Genomic DNA, 15,323 nt, shown 5'->3' with positions numbered 1-15,323 from the left:
CCTCCAAACTCAAAACACATCCAAATAACCTACCACCCATAAAAGGAATACCCACTAACCTGTTTCCCCCCACCCACCCTAGGAAAACCACACACAGCTGAAAAGAACAAAACACAAGGACCTTAAACTGTCCAAGATTCTGCCACATCCTAGACACCATGTACCAGCCACCAGAAAAAAAAATGCAAGATGTTGACTCACCTCAGCTTCCCTTGGCTCAGAAGGCACACACTGAATCCTTCAGCACAACTTCACCACTGCATCTCACCCAACAGGCCTTCTCCTCCAGGAAGTGAACAGCACCAAAATACAATAGCAATCTGCTACACCCTTGTACCCCCCTCCAAGGGAGAACAGGGAGCACCACCACAACCATCCCCTGCCACATCACTTACCCCTCATTGAGCCAGTCCCATGCAGCTGCCACGCACCTTCAAGGCTGAAAGGAAAGCACAGCAATGCAGAACAGGGCCTCACCTCCAGAAAACACCCAGGCACCCTGCACACCATCACCCCCACAAAACACAGCACCATAATGCCCCAGCACCCAGCTGCACCCATAAACCCCATTCCAAGGGAGAGACAAGAACACAGCTCACCTCACTCTGAAGGACTGCCAACCGCTTCACAGCACCAGGATCCTCACCCTGGACCTGCAGGAAGAGGAGCTCCACTAGCCACCTCCAACAAAATGCCAAGGTGTGAGCTCCTGCACAGAGGCAGAACAGCACAGGGAGGTGGTCAGATCACCAGGCCACCGGCTCTCACCTGTTATCCCATTACTCAGTCACATCACCATTCAGGAAAAACACATCATTGCAGCCATTACCCTGCAACAGGATTGCATCATCAATATACAGATATTATACTTAAACCTGAACAAGTTTGGCTAAACAGGTTAGTACACACAAAAAAGAATAGATAGAGGACTTACCCTCATCCCACAGTAAAACTCCAAAAGGAGGGATCTCACCAAATGGATCCTTCCTCACCAGTAGTCAGCTCTTAAGTGGGGTCCAGGAGAGGTGGAGCCAACCTTTACACCTTCTGGCAGCACAGGTGAATTACCTTCACCTGTGCTCCCAGGGCTGACTCGTTGCTCACCTCAGGTACTCAATCAGAGGTTCAGGCCCCAATTCAGCAGTTCCCCTAAAAGGATAACAACAGTGAAGAAGATGAAAAAGCTGATTATCAAGCATCACTTACATTTGAAACCCCTCACGTTGCTTCTCACCCCCAGCAACGACAGGGCACACAGGGGAGTGCAGGGCATCATCACGTTCTACTCATCCCCACAACCAGCACAAGCAGGAGACCACAGCACCTGTAGAACTGCCTTGGGGGAGCGGAGGACACCTCAGGGACTTCAGCAACAGCCCACTGCCGGAACACCAACCCTTTGCACAAGATAAAACAAAAAATTAAAGCCCCAGGAGCCTGGCGGGACCACCTCGCTGTCCCCTAACAGAGAGGGGAGCCCAGAAGCAGCCCTGTGCCAGCTCCACAAAGAGCTGGGGGATAACCCAGAAACTTCCCGTCACAGGAGCCCCTTGTACTCACCACCTCCTCAGTCTCATCACTGCCAGAACTGCTCACCTGTTTACGCTGAGCCTTGTTCCTCAATGCCTCACAGCAGCTCTCACTCACCCCACTGCATAAGTGAAAAAAGCAAACAAAAAACTAAGTAACTCAGGCATTGCTCCTATTCTTGCAGCCCTGGGGTGTTTCTTAACCACCACAGCGATGGCTCTCGAAGGGGCAGGCGCAACAAATCCATCCCGCTCACCGCCCTGGGAGCGGAAGGGGCCGAAAGCACCCAAAACCCCTCTCCAGAACCACATTCATCTTGAAGAAAGCAAAAGCCCAGCACTGCCACTGCAACAGCCCCAGGAAGAGCAGAGTGGGAGCTCAGCAGCCTCCCCCAAAAGCAGGAAGACCCTAGCAGCCCACCAGCAGTAGTCCTCACGCCGCGGGATGGCCCTCAGGGAGGGAGCACAGCCAGCACGGTCCCCATCGCTGCCAGAAGCAATCCTTGCTGCAAGAGGCCCCGCTGTAGTTCTCAGGCTGGAACACAAAACAAGAAACAGAATTAAGCAAGTCTACCTTATTTTCTTCATAAGAAGAAAAGAATTACAGCTTCGTGCTGCTTCTCACCCCCAGCAGCACCACACTAAGGAGCATAGCCTCATCCTACTTACTTCACCACCGCAAGCAGGAGGGCCTGCGGCACCCCCAAACCACCCAGCCTCAAAAAATGCAAAAGAAAAACCGGACTACAGAAGCATCACACGGGTGCAGAAAAACCCAGCAATGGCTCCGCACCTGCCCCAAAGCAGGCAGCGAGAGCACAGCGGCAGCCAGTCTGCACTGGCTGTAAGAAGAGAGGAGCCCAGAAATAGCGACCCCACACGAGCCCCAAAAAGAGCAAACGCACCAAAGCCTAGAAGCAGCAGCCCTAACCAGCACCAAACAAAAAGTGCAAGGAGCCCCACAGCAAAAAAAAAAGGGCAGGAGCAGCATTACCAGACATCCAAAAAGCAGCAAGCGAGCCCAGCAGCCTCCCGCTACAGGAGCAGCAAGAACTCCCAGTGGCTCCCTGCAGCCTCCGGCAGGGTTTAAGAGGCTTGGAGGGTGGGCCCTGCCCTGGGCTCCCAACAGGGCGCAGCTGTGCCCGGGCAGCCCTGTGGCACGTGGAGGTGATGGGTTCGTTAGCGCAGCTGAGCTGCCTTAGGCCCGCCCGGAGCCCTGACAGCTACCCCAAAACCTTCAGGCTTGGCATACCGGGACAATTCAGACAGTATGCAGCTTGAAAAGTTTGAGACGTAGTGCCAGTGCATGAAACGTTCACAGTTTTGCACGTTATCTCTGGGGATTTTACAACGTCTACTCCAGATGCCAAAGATCAGAATTAGTTTAGTTCTTTGCTTGCGATGCTGAATTTGTTCCCGCCTTTTTAAGTACAGGGGTAGAACAAATCAACGCCCCTTTTTGTTGCTGTGTTACACAGACTTGTGGAAAGTTTCCTTGCTTTTCAGCAAATACTTCCCTTGCTTCGCAACAGTAATTCTTTCCTTCGCCACAAATAGAACAAAGTAACCCGAACACTGTTCAGTCGCAGTTGAATTAATGGAAGCACTGTCGCGTGCAGTGATACTGTATCCCTGTCTGAATCGGCTGATAGTCCTCCTAAAAGGAGACACTTTGAAGTGAAACAGGACAGAAAAACACGAGCGAGACTAAGGTTAACCGTGACTCGGACTGCCGTTCCGTCGGTGGGAATAGGTACTCGTTTGTCGGTTGACTCAGCAGACTTTTACACTGTTTCTAGACTGCGCGTGTGTGCACTCATGCTCTTGTGTAAGAGCGGGGAGCGATAGCGATCTCCTCGGTAGATCCGCTTCAACGTCGCGGAAACTATTTAGCAAACATTCCTGCCGAGAACAACATCACTTGTGCACAGAGTTTACAGGGCTCCGTGTGTTTGCTCGTGGAAGTGTTGGAATTTGTCGGTGCCGTGCTGCTCGTACAAGGGGAATATTAAGCAACCGTATTCAAAAATGTGCCCTCTCGTATGCGTTCGTTGTCCCGGAGCTGCTCAGTTTCTAGGAGAGTTTCACCTGCGGTGACGTTATTCAGAACTGTCCAAAGTTACTGTGCCATTTCACTTGCAGGTAAAATGTCAGAGTTCAGTATTCCATTTTTGCAAATCCTTTTGGGTACTTGAAGAAGAGGCATTTGTTAAAAGCCGTGTTTGTTCCCTGATTTACAACCGTAAAGGACAAGTGGATAGATCTACGGCAAGTGACCTTTTACTTGCTTTGAACATCTGGAAACATAAACTCATCCTACAGAAAGAAGCTCTTATAACTGGAACTAGAGAAAGTCTGCTTAAAAAAAGCAATGCTGTCAGGTTTCATTCTGCTTAACCACAGTACTTTGGTTCAAATTTATCGTGCTGTTAGGGAAACTTTCCAGATGTTCAATATATACGATTTCCCAAAAATCCTCTGAGAAAGGAAAGCGCGCGCCAAATCGATAGGTTACCTGGAATTCGAGAAATGACAGCATTCGAGCTAGATGGGAATTGGATTTCTCGGTCCGCGGATACATTTCGCGAATCTGTTTTTAACACGCACGAGTCTGAGAGCTGAACTCTTGTGCTGTAAACACGAGTCCAACTTGTACTCACGTATGATTTTTCCTAAGCGTACAACATTTCTCTCTTACTGTCTTTTCCCATCAAATTATGCTTAACGCCCTCCCGAATCTCGCCCGCCTCACAACTTTCTCATAATAGTAGGCACCGTACCCCACAGAAGCATTTATGTCTTTAACTGATCGTTTATTGCCACGTCCCTCCCCATTCAAATCACCGGTCAGTTCCAGCGTGCGGCGTGCCTTTTCCCTTTCCCATGCACAACCGCACATGAAATCTGCAGTAGTCTATTTCCCAGCTGCCCGGACTCTTCAGAACTAGTAGCGGTCAGCGCTTACTTCCAGAGAGTGTCTTCCTTGGGCAAATTGCTTGTTACGGTAGCTTATCAGATAGCGTCTTATGAAGTAGAGAGCTACTTTAGCAACGTTTGCAGGGCTCTGTGTTCATACTTCGCTTATCAATTACAGCGGCGTATCGTTGCTTCCTTTTCTCTTTCCGCCATTTTCTGAGGGGACGGAGCAAGTGAGTCTTTTCATATTCCCTAATAAATTTTCTGCAACCAAACGCAGATCTGTCACACAAGCGTATTTTAAGGAGATCTCCCGTCTTTCAAACTTCAAGCTCCTGAATTGCGTGGCGCAAGGCAACGGAAAATTTCATTTTGTCAGGTTATTTATGCCTGTGGAGCTTATCGTAATGTGCTGAGACTTTGTTTTGAGCCATCTCCCTTCTTAGATGTTCTTTTTTGCGACTAGAAATGGATTTTGTTTTCCTGCCAATTAGCATGCTCCAGCTGCTACCAGCCGAAGAACACCTGTGCTGCTACTGACGGTACCTGCAAAGTTGAGCCTGATTCTTCTCTTTCATCCTAGTGTAAATCAGCGTGACATGTACTGAAATCAAAGCAAAGCACGGGATAAGGGAGGGGAAGAGTTGCAAATAAAACTCGGGTCCGTATGATTCGCAGCGGGAGGATGCCAGCAAACAAGATTGGGTCTAGCTGATCTCGATAAGCATTGCTGTGCAGCTGCTCCAAAACACTAGGGGGATATCAATGGGTATTCCTTGCATTTTTGCTCACTGGATCTTCGTCCAGTCACTCTTGGTAAAGACAGACTTAGTTTCCAGTAAACACCTGTCAACGGTTTACGGGCTGGTTCGGCCCGGTTCCGTGACTAGAAGGGCGGAGGGATCCGCGGATCCGCGCCCCCGGAAAAAAAAGAAAATAAGGGACCCCGAAATAATTGAAAACAGTGGCAACAATCTGAGGTAAAACAAAGTAATTTACTAAATATGGTATCAACAGAATTTTATAAGGAGAGAGAATGTGAAATTGATAGTGGATCGGCCTTACCACAACGCTGAGATGAGAAGCGCAGGCAGAGAAGCGCAGGCGAGAAGCGCAGGCAGAGAAGCGCAAGCGAAGCAGCGCAGGCAGAGAAGCGCAAGCGAAGCAGCGCAGGCAAAGAAGAGAGCATCAGGTGACCTTGCCGGGAGTTATATCTCCTCGTTGACCGCAAAGCCCCCTGGGAAACGTAGCTGCTCTTCTCCTCTGGACAGGCACCCGGAACTTGAGCATCAGCAGTCAAACCCCCAGTGCATTGCATGATGTTATGATGTGGAATACCGATAATGAAAAATCATGAAACCATGACAACACCTCCAGTTGCAATAAAAAGAACGGGGTCGGCAAGTCAAGAGAGGCGACTCTCCTCCTCTACTCCGCCCCAGGTAAGCCCCGCTTAGGCTACCGTGTCCCATTCTTGGCTCTCCCGTTCAAAAAAGACGGGATCTCCTAAAGAGTGTCTGACCGAGAGCTGCAAAGGCAATAAAGGGCTCGGAGCAGCTCACGCATAAAGAAGGCTGAGAAACCTGGGTCTGTTCGGCCAGCAGAAAAGAAAACGGAAAGAATCCGATCGCCATTTACAAATATCTAAAGGGAAGTAGGAGGCACACGGATGAGGCCAGGTCCTTCTCAGCAGTACGTGACATGCAGAATCAGACTCCACAACCCATTTAAGGTTATAAAACATGAACGTTTATTACAGCACCAAGTGTTAAGGGGACGCTCCCCCTAACTCACACGCAAACAGAAGCGGCATCTACATATTTAAAGGCTGAACTACTGATGTTTATTACATTCAAAAAAAACATTGGAATTTCTGAAAAATACTTAACGTGTCATCCCACCCTCTTGAGCGTGCGTTCTACACATATGCCGAAGGTCTCTGGTGGTTGTCGGGTGAAGGCGAGGAGTCATTCTCAACGTTAGCGCTCTCCCCGTTCCCACTGTAGTCGGTACATCGTCTCTGGACCGCATCGTAGTGCCGTTAGTCCTAGGATCGCATTGAATACCTTGCCGTCTCATGACCCGAGTTACCAGCCCAGAATTGCCATATTCCTAACTACACCCGAGACCCGTCAGATCCCCGCGCGATATTTAGAGGCTTCACGCTGTCATCAGTCCCGTCTATAAAAACAGACCCTGTATTATTAATGACTGATAATTCAAATCTGGGGCCTAGCTCGCTCTGACGTTCTTTCCCGTATTTACAATTTCCACAACCTTTGCAATCTGATTTGTTAGCCAATCTGGTATTAATCAATTTAGCGGGACTGCTACGTAAACAAGCACCCCTTCCTTCTCCTCTGGAGAAGGTCGTACATACCAGCAAACCTGACACAGTCAAAGCTTCACTAAGCTTCTCGCTTAGCTTCACTTCGGTATATTCTGACCGAGCTCAAGCAAGAGTTAAAATTTTACAGGTCAGATAACTATTAAGCATCCTGTTTTTTCATCCTCAGTTTCAGAGGTCTCTTAGGGTAGCAGTCCACTGAGGTAGGTAGACGTCTTGGCCCTGGAGTGACGAATCCGCAAAGACACCTCCTTGCTTCCGATTGCCGTGTGAGTGGTTAGAAGTACTTGGAACGGTCCTTCCCGCTTTGGCTCCTCGGGCAGATCTGGAAGAGGTAGAATATACAAAATCTCCCGGTAACGTAGCGCATAGGAGTCCATCGAGGCCTCAGGCCCCACATCCCAGAACCAGTTTTTCTATTTGCCAAAGCTGCTCCTATAGGCTTATTACACCCCTAGTTGGTATTTCGTTCCCTGTCTGGGGAGAGGTTACCATTTGTACTACGTAAGGCCTTTCATACACTGTTTTGAAAATGGCTTAACCCCTCTTTGGCTCTAAGTTCTGTTCTCATCCTCAGAAGCGCCAAAGGCGCTGACTGTGGCCAGGATCGTCCAGCTTCCCTGCCCAGATTTACAACCCGTACTTTAAGTTATTCATCTTTTCTACCTGACCGCTTGCCCGTGGCCTGGAGTACATGTGCAATGCCAATCTATCCTCAATACCTTGCCGACCCGTTGAACCGACTTCACAATAAAATGAGTTCCCTGGCTGGAGTATGTTGTTGCCGGACCCCCAAGCCTCGCAGTTACTTCCTGCGGCAACACCTCGGCCACTTCCGTGACTTCGTCGGTCCTGCAGGAGAATGCTTCTGGCCACCATGAATAAGGTATCGGTTAGAACTAACCTATAACAGAACCCCCGATTTCTTCATAGCTCCCAAAAAGTCTATTGGACATTGTTGCCCTAGCAAGATCCGTATTCCAATAAGCTCCGCTTGTACCCTGGTCCTGGTACTAGGATCGCACATTTTCTTTGTTCAAATCCTTACAGTGTCTTCCCCCCCCTCCCCCCGGATCTTTTATGTTCCCGTAGAACCAATTTCATAACATACTAAAGGGCACAACAGTGCGTCTGTCTGGGTAAGCGCCCGTCTGTCAGCTTGCTCTCGTGCCGTCTGCATCAGTCATTACCTTCCTCTCCTCTCTAGAATAATTTACAGGTTCTGATTCAGATTCAGAGAAAAGAAAATTACCATCTGAAATTAAAGCCAGTTCACCCATTGCTTCTCTTTCAACTGTCTGTTCTGCTACCAGACCAGACGCACCGTCTCATTTCTGATTTCCTGTACGGTGTTACCTTTCTCACGTCCTTCGCAATGTGTAAGAGCCACGCTCTTCGGTAGCATCCCTCAGTCTTTACAGATGGTACTGTGAAGATCTGTCACCCCAAAATGTAGATTCAGAATCTGTCCATACATCTAAAGCTCTTGTCAAGGAAAATCTTTCAGCCTTCTGAGAAGTCCTCCCCACAGGTAATGGTTTTGCATTCATTACTTTGTCAGTAGCAGTTACGGCATACCCTACCTTACAGTTTCCTTGTCTCAGAAACGTGCTTCCATCAGTGAATCCAGGAATCCTCAGCATCGCCTGGTAGTTCCTTCTTTAAGTCTGGCCAGCTGACACAGACAGTCTCGAAGCGGTCAAGCACTGCTTGGCTCAGAAGTAGCTCCGCGTCGGTGTTCTCAGTCCGGCTAATTGCCTCCTTCCGTCTCTCGAGTCAGTTAAACTTTCCGCCGATAAACCTGACGGTCACGTGAACTACGAAAATACAGCAACCAGTTTATTGTATACAGTTATCTTCTGTTACTGGGGCACCCACATACTGAAATAAGGTTCTACCTTGGGATGAAGGACTTGAGTCGCAGTCTCCCTAGCTGACCATTTTCAAAAAATAATTGGACCGTTCTCACAACCCCGGGTAACGCTATAAGGTTAACTGGGTCTTCTCTCCCTGTACTGAGGTTTTCCTATTCAAAATGAAATTACTTCATACTTTTTTTTTTTGGCAAAACCAGGCAGAAAGCGTATCCTTCTCCTTCAAATCCAGAACAGTAAACCCCACCTACTCATTCTTTACCTTGGTTAATTAAGTGTATCAGTTGGCCACCAGCGGGTGTATATCTTCAAAAAAAAACTGTTTATGGCTCTCTAAGCTTGTACCTAAGTATAGCTCTTCCCATTCGATTTGTCACCGGCAAGATTGGGATATCGTATTTGTACTTACATTCCATTAATGATCTGAACTCCAAATAGTTAGCTGTTATTTCTTTTAGCCTTCTACAATCCTGTATCCTCAAAAGGCACTGCTTTACCCTGACTGGGTTGGCTCCCGCTTTTAGTTTCTATTGGGGCTGCATTTGTGGTTTTGCCAGGCATCCCCGATGCCCACGCTCTTGAGAAAACCCGATTCAAAATTTCTGTGTCTTCTGGGGATAGAACATAGTGTTTTCCAATTTGCGTTGAAACCGGACAAAGCTTTCCATCTATCGGTCTTGATCCAGAGCTCCTGATTTTCTTTATTGACTTTAATCTCTGCACTCCATTGTTTTAATAAGCCTTGCCTAAGTAATAGTTTCAAAGAACCCGGTATATACAAGAAGGTACATATTCCAGCTCTCTGTCCTGACCTGTATTCTGTATTTCATTACGCTCCTAAGCAAGTAAGCTTTTCATTATTGGCTCCTACTGATATTAAGTCAGCATCTACAGAAAATAACTTTTGATATAGCAGAAAATAACAGGCACCTCCATCCACCAAAAAATTGATATCTTTACCCTGCTTCCCTAGGGACACTTCAACCGGTGGGTCTGCTAGGGTAAGCTTCCCAAGTTTCCATCCTTCGGCTTACGTTACCTGAATTTGTTCCCTTCCCTGCTAAATTTGGGACACTTTGACTTTCCTTTAATTGTCTCTGTAGCTAAAGAAAAAAGATACTGGGCTAGCAACCAATTTCTGAAAATCAAATGCCAGGCTAAATTAAACTGCTAAACACCTTGTTTGAGGATTCCTATACAGGGTTTGATTAAGAAGCCCACGGGGCAAGGTCATGCTATTAAGCCATAATGTGATAAAACGTACACCTATTAAAGCATAGTAGGAAAGTCACAAGCAGCAATATGTAAGAACATATGGAAATACAACAGCTACAAACATAAAAGAAAAAAAACTGGCTTACTTTAAAAAAGGCCTCGAGCAAGCAGGTATTACCAGCAGGATACCCTTACCTCCACTGCCAGTCTTTAAATGGGATCTGGGAAGGGGTGGATCCTGCCTCCACCCCTTTTAGTCACTCGGGTACATTGCGTGCACCTGTGCTGTCCTGGGTTGGCCCTGCCCTCCCAGCAGGTGCTCCATCGCTGCTTCCGGCTGTGATTCAGCAGTTCTGCTACGCCTGCTCTTATAAAAAGGCCTTTCCCAGGCTTTTTGTGGGTTCTTTGCTTGTTCTGCAAGTTTAGGTGGGTGGTTTTTGTTGGCTTCTGGGGGACTTGAACTATTTTTGTTTGCTTTCTTTTCTTTTTGTTTAGCGTGTACTGCTTTTGCGCTCGGAGAAGAGGATCCTTAAATATTTTTCTTGAGGTTCTCTTAGTTTTCCCCAAATAGTTTGCAGTCTGTTCTCCTGAATTTCAGCGTAGCAAGTTTGCTGTGTGCTCTCTTTTATGTCGTTAGGATCTTGAACTTTGCCTTTTGGTGGTTCTACAAGGCTGTCCTTGAGCGTTGTGATATTCGTCTGTTTCTCCTGGTTGATGAAGATGAGGTCCGGTACGGTACCTTTTTACCTAGTTTCTTCTACTGGGCGGTTGAAGAAGTAATTGTCAGCACGTTCCGGTAATCTGCTTGGGTTTTAGCGTCCTGTTGTGTTGTCACTTCAATGGGTGTTGCGGTGGTTCAAGTCCTCGCTACGGCCTGTGTTTTGTGAATGTGAAGTTGCTCCTATCTGTTTATAGGAGCCATTAAAAAAAATCTAAGCAAAGAACAACTGCGTAGCCCGTGCGTGGTTAGCAGTAAACCGTAGGGCGATGCAGGTAAATGTACTAGCTAAAACACTCTGGTAGGATGTAACCGTTATACCTTATACTTACATAGTATTTTATGTATATGTTGAATTCCGGGGCCCTGGCTGGAAATCAGTACTTGGTTCTGCAACGTAATCGGTTCTTGAACTGTGTGCCGCTTAAAATACTGTTTGTCATCTGTTTTCGTATAGATTGGCTGGTCTGTTGGAGTTCTGGATGTTTTCAAGATGTTGTTCACGTCCAAACTGGTTTTTCTTCTCTTGGTTTCGCTGTAGCGTCCAATAAATGGAGGATATTGATCTCTATTTCCTAATTAAGAAAAGGGTTTTGTTTAAAGCTTTTTTTTTCTCTGGAGCTTTCTTTCATATTTGATATGCGGTTGTATGGTCAAGTTGGCATTTCTGACGTGCCACACTGCTCATTTCTTCCACGTGCTGACTGTTTTGGAGAAAAGCTATGGAGAGTTTTACTTACTAGCGATTAACTGTGTTTACCTAATAGGTAGTGGGAGGCAGCATTAGTTCCCGGCGTTTGGGTACGCGTAAGGCAGGAATAAAAACTGAGAGTATTTACTGTCTGAAACAGTTTGCAACTTGCTGTTAGCGTTGTGACGTTGGTGTATAGCTTTAGAAACAAGTCTGTAAAACGCACGTGGAGTCGTAGCTGTAGAACGTAAGATGATCCCGTAAAAATATGCTCCTTTTTAGACGCTGTAGAATCTTTTTTAGAAGCTGTAACTCCCTCCTCTGTGGTTTTCCGTCTTTAATATGCAGGATTAGCGAGGGGCTTTTTTTGCTTTATTCGCTGTTTTATTTCCTATGTATTTTGCGAAGTAGATAATACGTATTCGTGTGCGGAGTACTGTTTTGTAAAAGCTATTGGTGAAGGTAAGTGTGCGGGATGCACCTTTAAGGGCTCTGGGGCGTGTGGAGGCAGCGGGTGGATCAACATTTACAAAGCACAAAGTACTAACTTTCCACGTAGCGTTTACTTTTTGCTCTGCCTGTTGACGCAGTCACGTGCTACGTTTTAAACGCGTGAGTTTAACCCGTTCTTACCTCAATGCTTTTCTTCTTTTACCGCACTCCCGATTTTTCGGCAGAAGATAGTGTACTACTAAATGCGGTATAAATCATTAGTGTGGTAGCACGGGTTATTTAATGACGCTTTCTGCCTTGTGTCCGTTGTGTAGAGCTGCACAGCTACCTGCTAGCTACAGGAGCGATAGAAGTCATCAGTTTCACTGTGACAGGCTGACGTAGCGAAGTTTTTAACAGATGCGTCTGTTGAGCGATTCTTAGCATACAGGACACACGAGGCACTTAGTTGTCCTGGTGCTGCTGGAAATGCAGTCGCTCGGACTAACCGGCGTTCGCTTCAGCAGCGTGGTTGCTTGATGAGAGGAAGCAGTAGGGAATTTGCTTCGACTGTATTTCAGGAAAAAAAGTGAAACATCTCAGTAGAGTGCCGAACTGCTCAGGTGTTTGCTGGCTTTTTTGGTTTGGTTTTTAGCTGTTCACGCAGTGTAACTGGAGCTAGCGAAGCTCGGGTTTTACCTCTGATCCAACCATTGGGGCGCATCAGGGCAACTTTTTAGTATCGCTTTGCCACGGTATGTTGTAGCTGAAGGGAAGCAGGTGTCCATGTTGTTAGAGTATGAAGAAAAAAGGAAGAGGAGGCTGCTCTATTAGAACATCAACCCGAGTCGAGTTTAGCGCACTGTTTTCAAGCTATTTCTGTACGTAGCACTTAGGTAAGGCTTGGACAGCGGTTTCTTTGCTTTGGGAGCCGATGCAGTAGGGCAGGTTGTTCGGAGCGTTCTGCGAAGCTCTGTTCCGAATGCTCTGAAAATGCCCTGAAATGAGGCGGAGTTCTTTCACACGGACCTCTCCTTAGGAGGAGAGTGCAATCTGCATCCGGCGTCCCTTCTTTTAGACTCGTGCTCGTCAATGGAAAGGAAGAAAAGGTAAGAGTAGCGCTTTTGAAGCGAGAGAGACTGACGAGGAAGCGGTCTCTTGCTTATTACGATTGCTACGCGCCACCCCTGTGTTGTAAAAATGACACCGTTTGGAAGTGTGTAGCTGGAATGATGTTCATAGTGTTTTTGTCTTCGAGAGAAGGCGTGAGAGGATATTCTTTCTTCCGGCTCTTAAGTGCCTTGGTTCCTGCTCTTGCCAGACGCAAGCCATCGGCATGCCCTGGGTGTTCCCAGGGCACGGGGGCGTTAGTGGGGAGAGCTCGGCGTGGTGCCTACAGCAGTTCTTGGCCAGCTGCTCCAAGTGTCACATCTAATGTCACCTGTGCTTTGGGAAGGATGAGACCTGACAGACAGATCCCAATTAGTCTCTGACGATAGAAACAGTACCTCCAGACTTAAAATAAAACCTTCGTTCCTTCGTGTTAGCAGGTCACGTTACCCCCGCGGGCTTGGCGCTCCACGAGCCGTACTTTTCCTGAGCCCAGAGGAGGCAGTCGGGCGCCGATACTGCTGCAGTTATCGCAGGGTCGTACTTGAACGATAACGTTGCTGGCAGCTGAAATCTGTGGCAGTGAATTTGTCAAAAAGGGTGTTTGAATGCCGGAGGTATTTTTGCGGGGCTTTGAAAACGTTGTTTGACGATGCGCTGTGTTGACCTGTAAGTAAAATCTTTATTAAATCCCCCCGTTCCTTGCAGTTTTTTACTTAGGTTTGCCTTTGTCGCGTGTTCTCTCCTGGATTATCATTCATTAGCTTCCTTAAAGAGATTAGCAGTTCTTTAAAGTGGGATCGTGTGTGTTGTGCGCGAGAGCTGAGCTGGAGAGCGGAGAGGCGACAGGTTCCCCGTAGAAATTCGAAGACAATTTTGATACTCCGGTCCACTTAGAAATCTGCTGATGCTGTAATGTCTTTTCCCTTGCCAGGACCCTCCTTGCCTGGTGTCGTTTCTTGAGCTCCCCTGGGATGAGATTAGTCTAAAACAACAAAGTAGCCAGATGTCTGGTTCCGAGAGAGTCCCAGAGGCCAGGCTATGGTAGGCGCCAGCGATCACTCGGGGCTGGAGATCAAAGATACCTGAGAATTACTTATGGGCACATACTATGTGTTGTTCCCATTATTAACAGTCTGAGAAAATTTGTATCCCTAATTAACCCTTTTGTTGGTTAAATTTTCTTGCCGGCGCAGTTCTGCCTTTAACAACTATTTGCTCTTTTTATACTGTCGCCTAAGTACACGTCGATTTAAAAACAAAACCATTAAAAATGGCGAGAGTCTCGTAGAAGCGAATTTGAGTCGCCCATTCCGTAATCATTGGTGAATGCCGGAAGTTAGCGTGCTTTCTTTTTGCTTACTGTACCTTACTTTGGACTGATGTTATTCCCATCCGGGATCGTGTCAGTAAGGATAGTTAACTTGTCAGGTTTTAGATCGTTACCGCCACTTCTAAAATGAACTCAAATCTAGTCCCAGAGGCAGCTTGCGTGCACGTAGCCGCCTTTTTCCCAAATTGATATTTCTAGTGAAATGCTAATTAATAAGTTCAGTGCTCTTTGCGCTTTATACTCTAAAACAATGGGCTAAAATTGTAAGCGCTCTCTGAATTTTGGAAATGCTTTTAGAGTAGTGGGTGGCTACCGGAGTGAGAGGGGGAGAAATTTGATCGCAGCCTTATGTGTTTCGCGTCCTCCGGTATAAATTATGGAGGTTATGAATGGAATGGCTATTTTGCGAAGCAGCATCGTTGTCTGTCATAGGATTGAAGACTGGGAACATCTTTTGTTAGCTTTGGCATAACAAACTATAGAAATCAAATATGATCTGATGTCTGTGTTGTGACTGCTGTAACTTCACGCGTGATGTTCACGTGTGATAAATACTGTATATACGTATACATACACGCTTGAGTCGGAGGGTATGAGTTTCTAATCGCAGTGAATGTGGCTTTGCAGCTTGTTGCCCGTGTCGAGCACGCGTAACAGTTCCGGAAGGCGTTTTTGAATGAGCAGTGAGAGAAAAAAGAGCCTTGGTGTGATTTAAAGCGTTGAGTTGGCTTATCTGTTTCACTTTTGACGATTTCTTTACGAGACATGTTATTCAAGCAAGAAACCCCAAAAGCTGGCAGGCCTGAAGGTGCGTTGAGTTCTTACGCTTTCGCTTTTGAGACAGGTACCTCGTCTTGTTTTCCGACTTGGCCCCGGGTGCTGCTTTACTGACCCTGCTCCTGGTCAGCTGCGCATGTTATCGGCTCGGTTCTACGCTCAAAGCAACGTTTAAACAACAACAAAATCTGGCACCTAAAGAAATGGGAGGGCGAAGTTTTCTGGCCGTGCGGTATTATTTACCTGTTCAGACCCTATGGCTATCAGCAGGTGTAGCCAATCGTTTTATTAATGTAATCAACCTTCTTGAAATCTTCGTAGGACAGAGGAGGAATTGCTCTCGGAGAGGTTCACGAGTGTGAATAGCGGTTTCCCTATGAA

The 15,323-nt window shown here is 47.0% G+C and overlaps 1 protein-coding gene and 1 long non-coding RNA gene across 5 annotated transcripts in view; one reads left to right on the top strand and one right to left on the bottom strand.

Annotated features, from left to right (window-relative positions):
- Window positions 1-4,816, bottom strand: part of LOC109367168 — a 5,440-nt gene extending 624 nt beyond the window's left edge. The window contains exons 1-8 of one of the 3 annotated variants that reach the window (XR_004159476.1): window positions 2,524-4,816; window positions 1,951-2,064; window positions 1,597-1,651; window positions 935-1,397; window positions 769-830; window positions 600-653; window positions 396-439; window positions 202-283 (exon numbers count right to left, since the gene is read on the bottom strand). This is a non-coding gene — a long non-coding RNA (uncharacterized LOC109367168). Of the gene's footprint in view, window positions 1-201; window positions 284-395; window positions 440-599; window positions 654-768; window positions 1,398-1,596; window positions 1,652-1,950; window positions 2,065-2,523 lie in introns of all 3 variants that reach the window. The other 2 variants (XR_004159477.1, XR_004159475.1) reach the window with 2 other exon arrangements.
- The window catches only part of SLC10A7 (solute carrier family 10 member 7), a 147,809-nt gene that overhangs the window by 18,131 nt on the left and 114,355 nt on the right, over window positions 1-15,323 (top strand). The gene's annotated exons all lie outside the window — the stretch shown is intronic.

The sequence above is a fragment of the Meleagris gallopavo genome, chromosome 4, assembly GCF_000146605.3.
Source record: "Meleagris gallopavo isolate NT-WF06-2002-E0010 breed Aviagen turkey brand Nicholas breeding stock chromosome 4, Turkey_5.1, whole genome shotgun sequence".
In the NCBI taxonomy this organism is placed as follows: Eukaryota; Metazoa; Chordata; class Aves; order Galliformes; family Phasianidae; genus Meleagris; species Meleagris gallopavo.
Note: the sequence above shows the minus strand (reverse complement) of the source record. Positions and strands in the feature narration are given on the sequence as shown.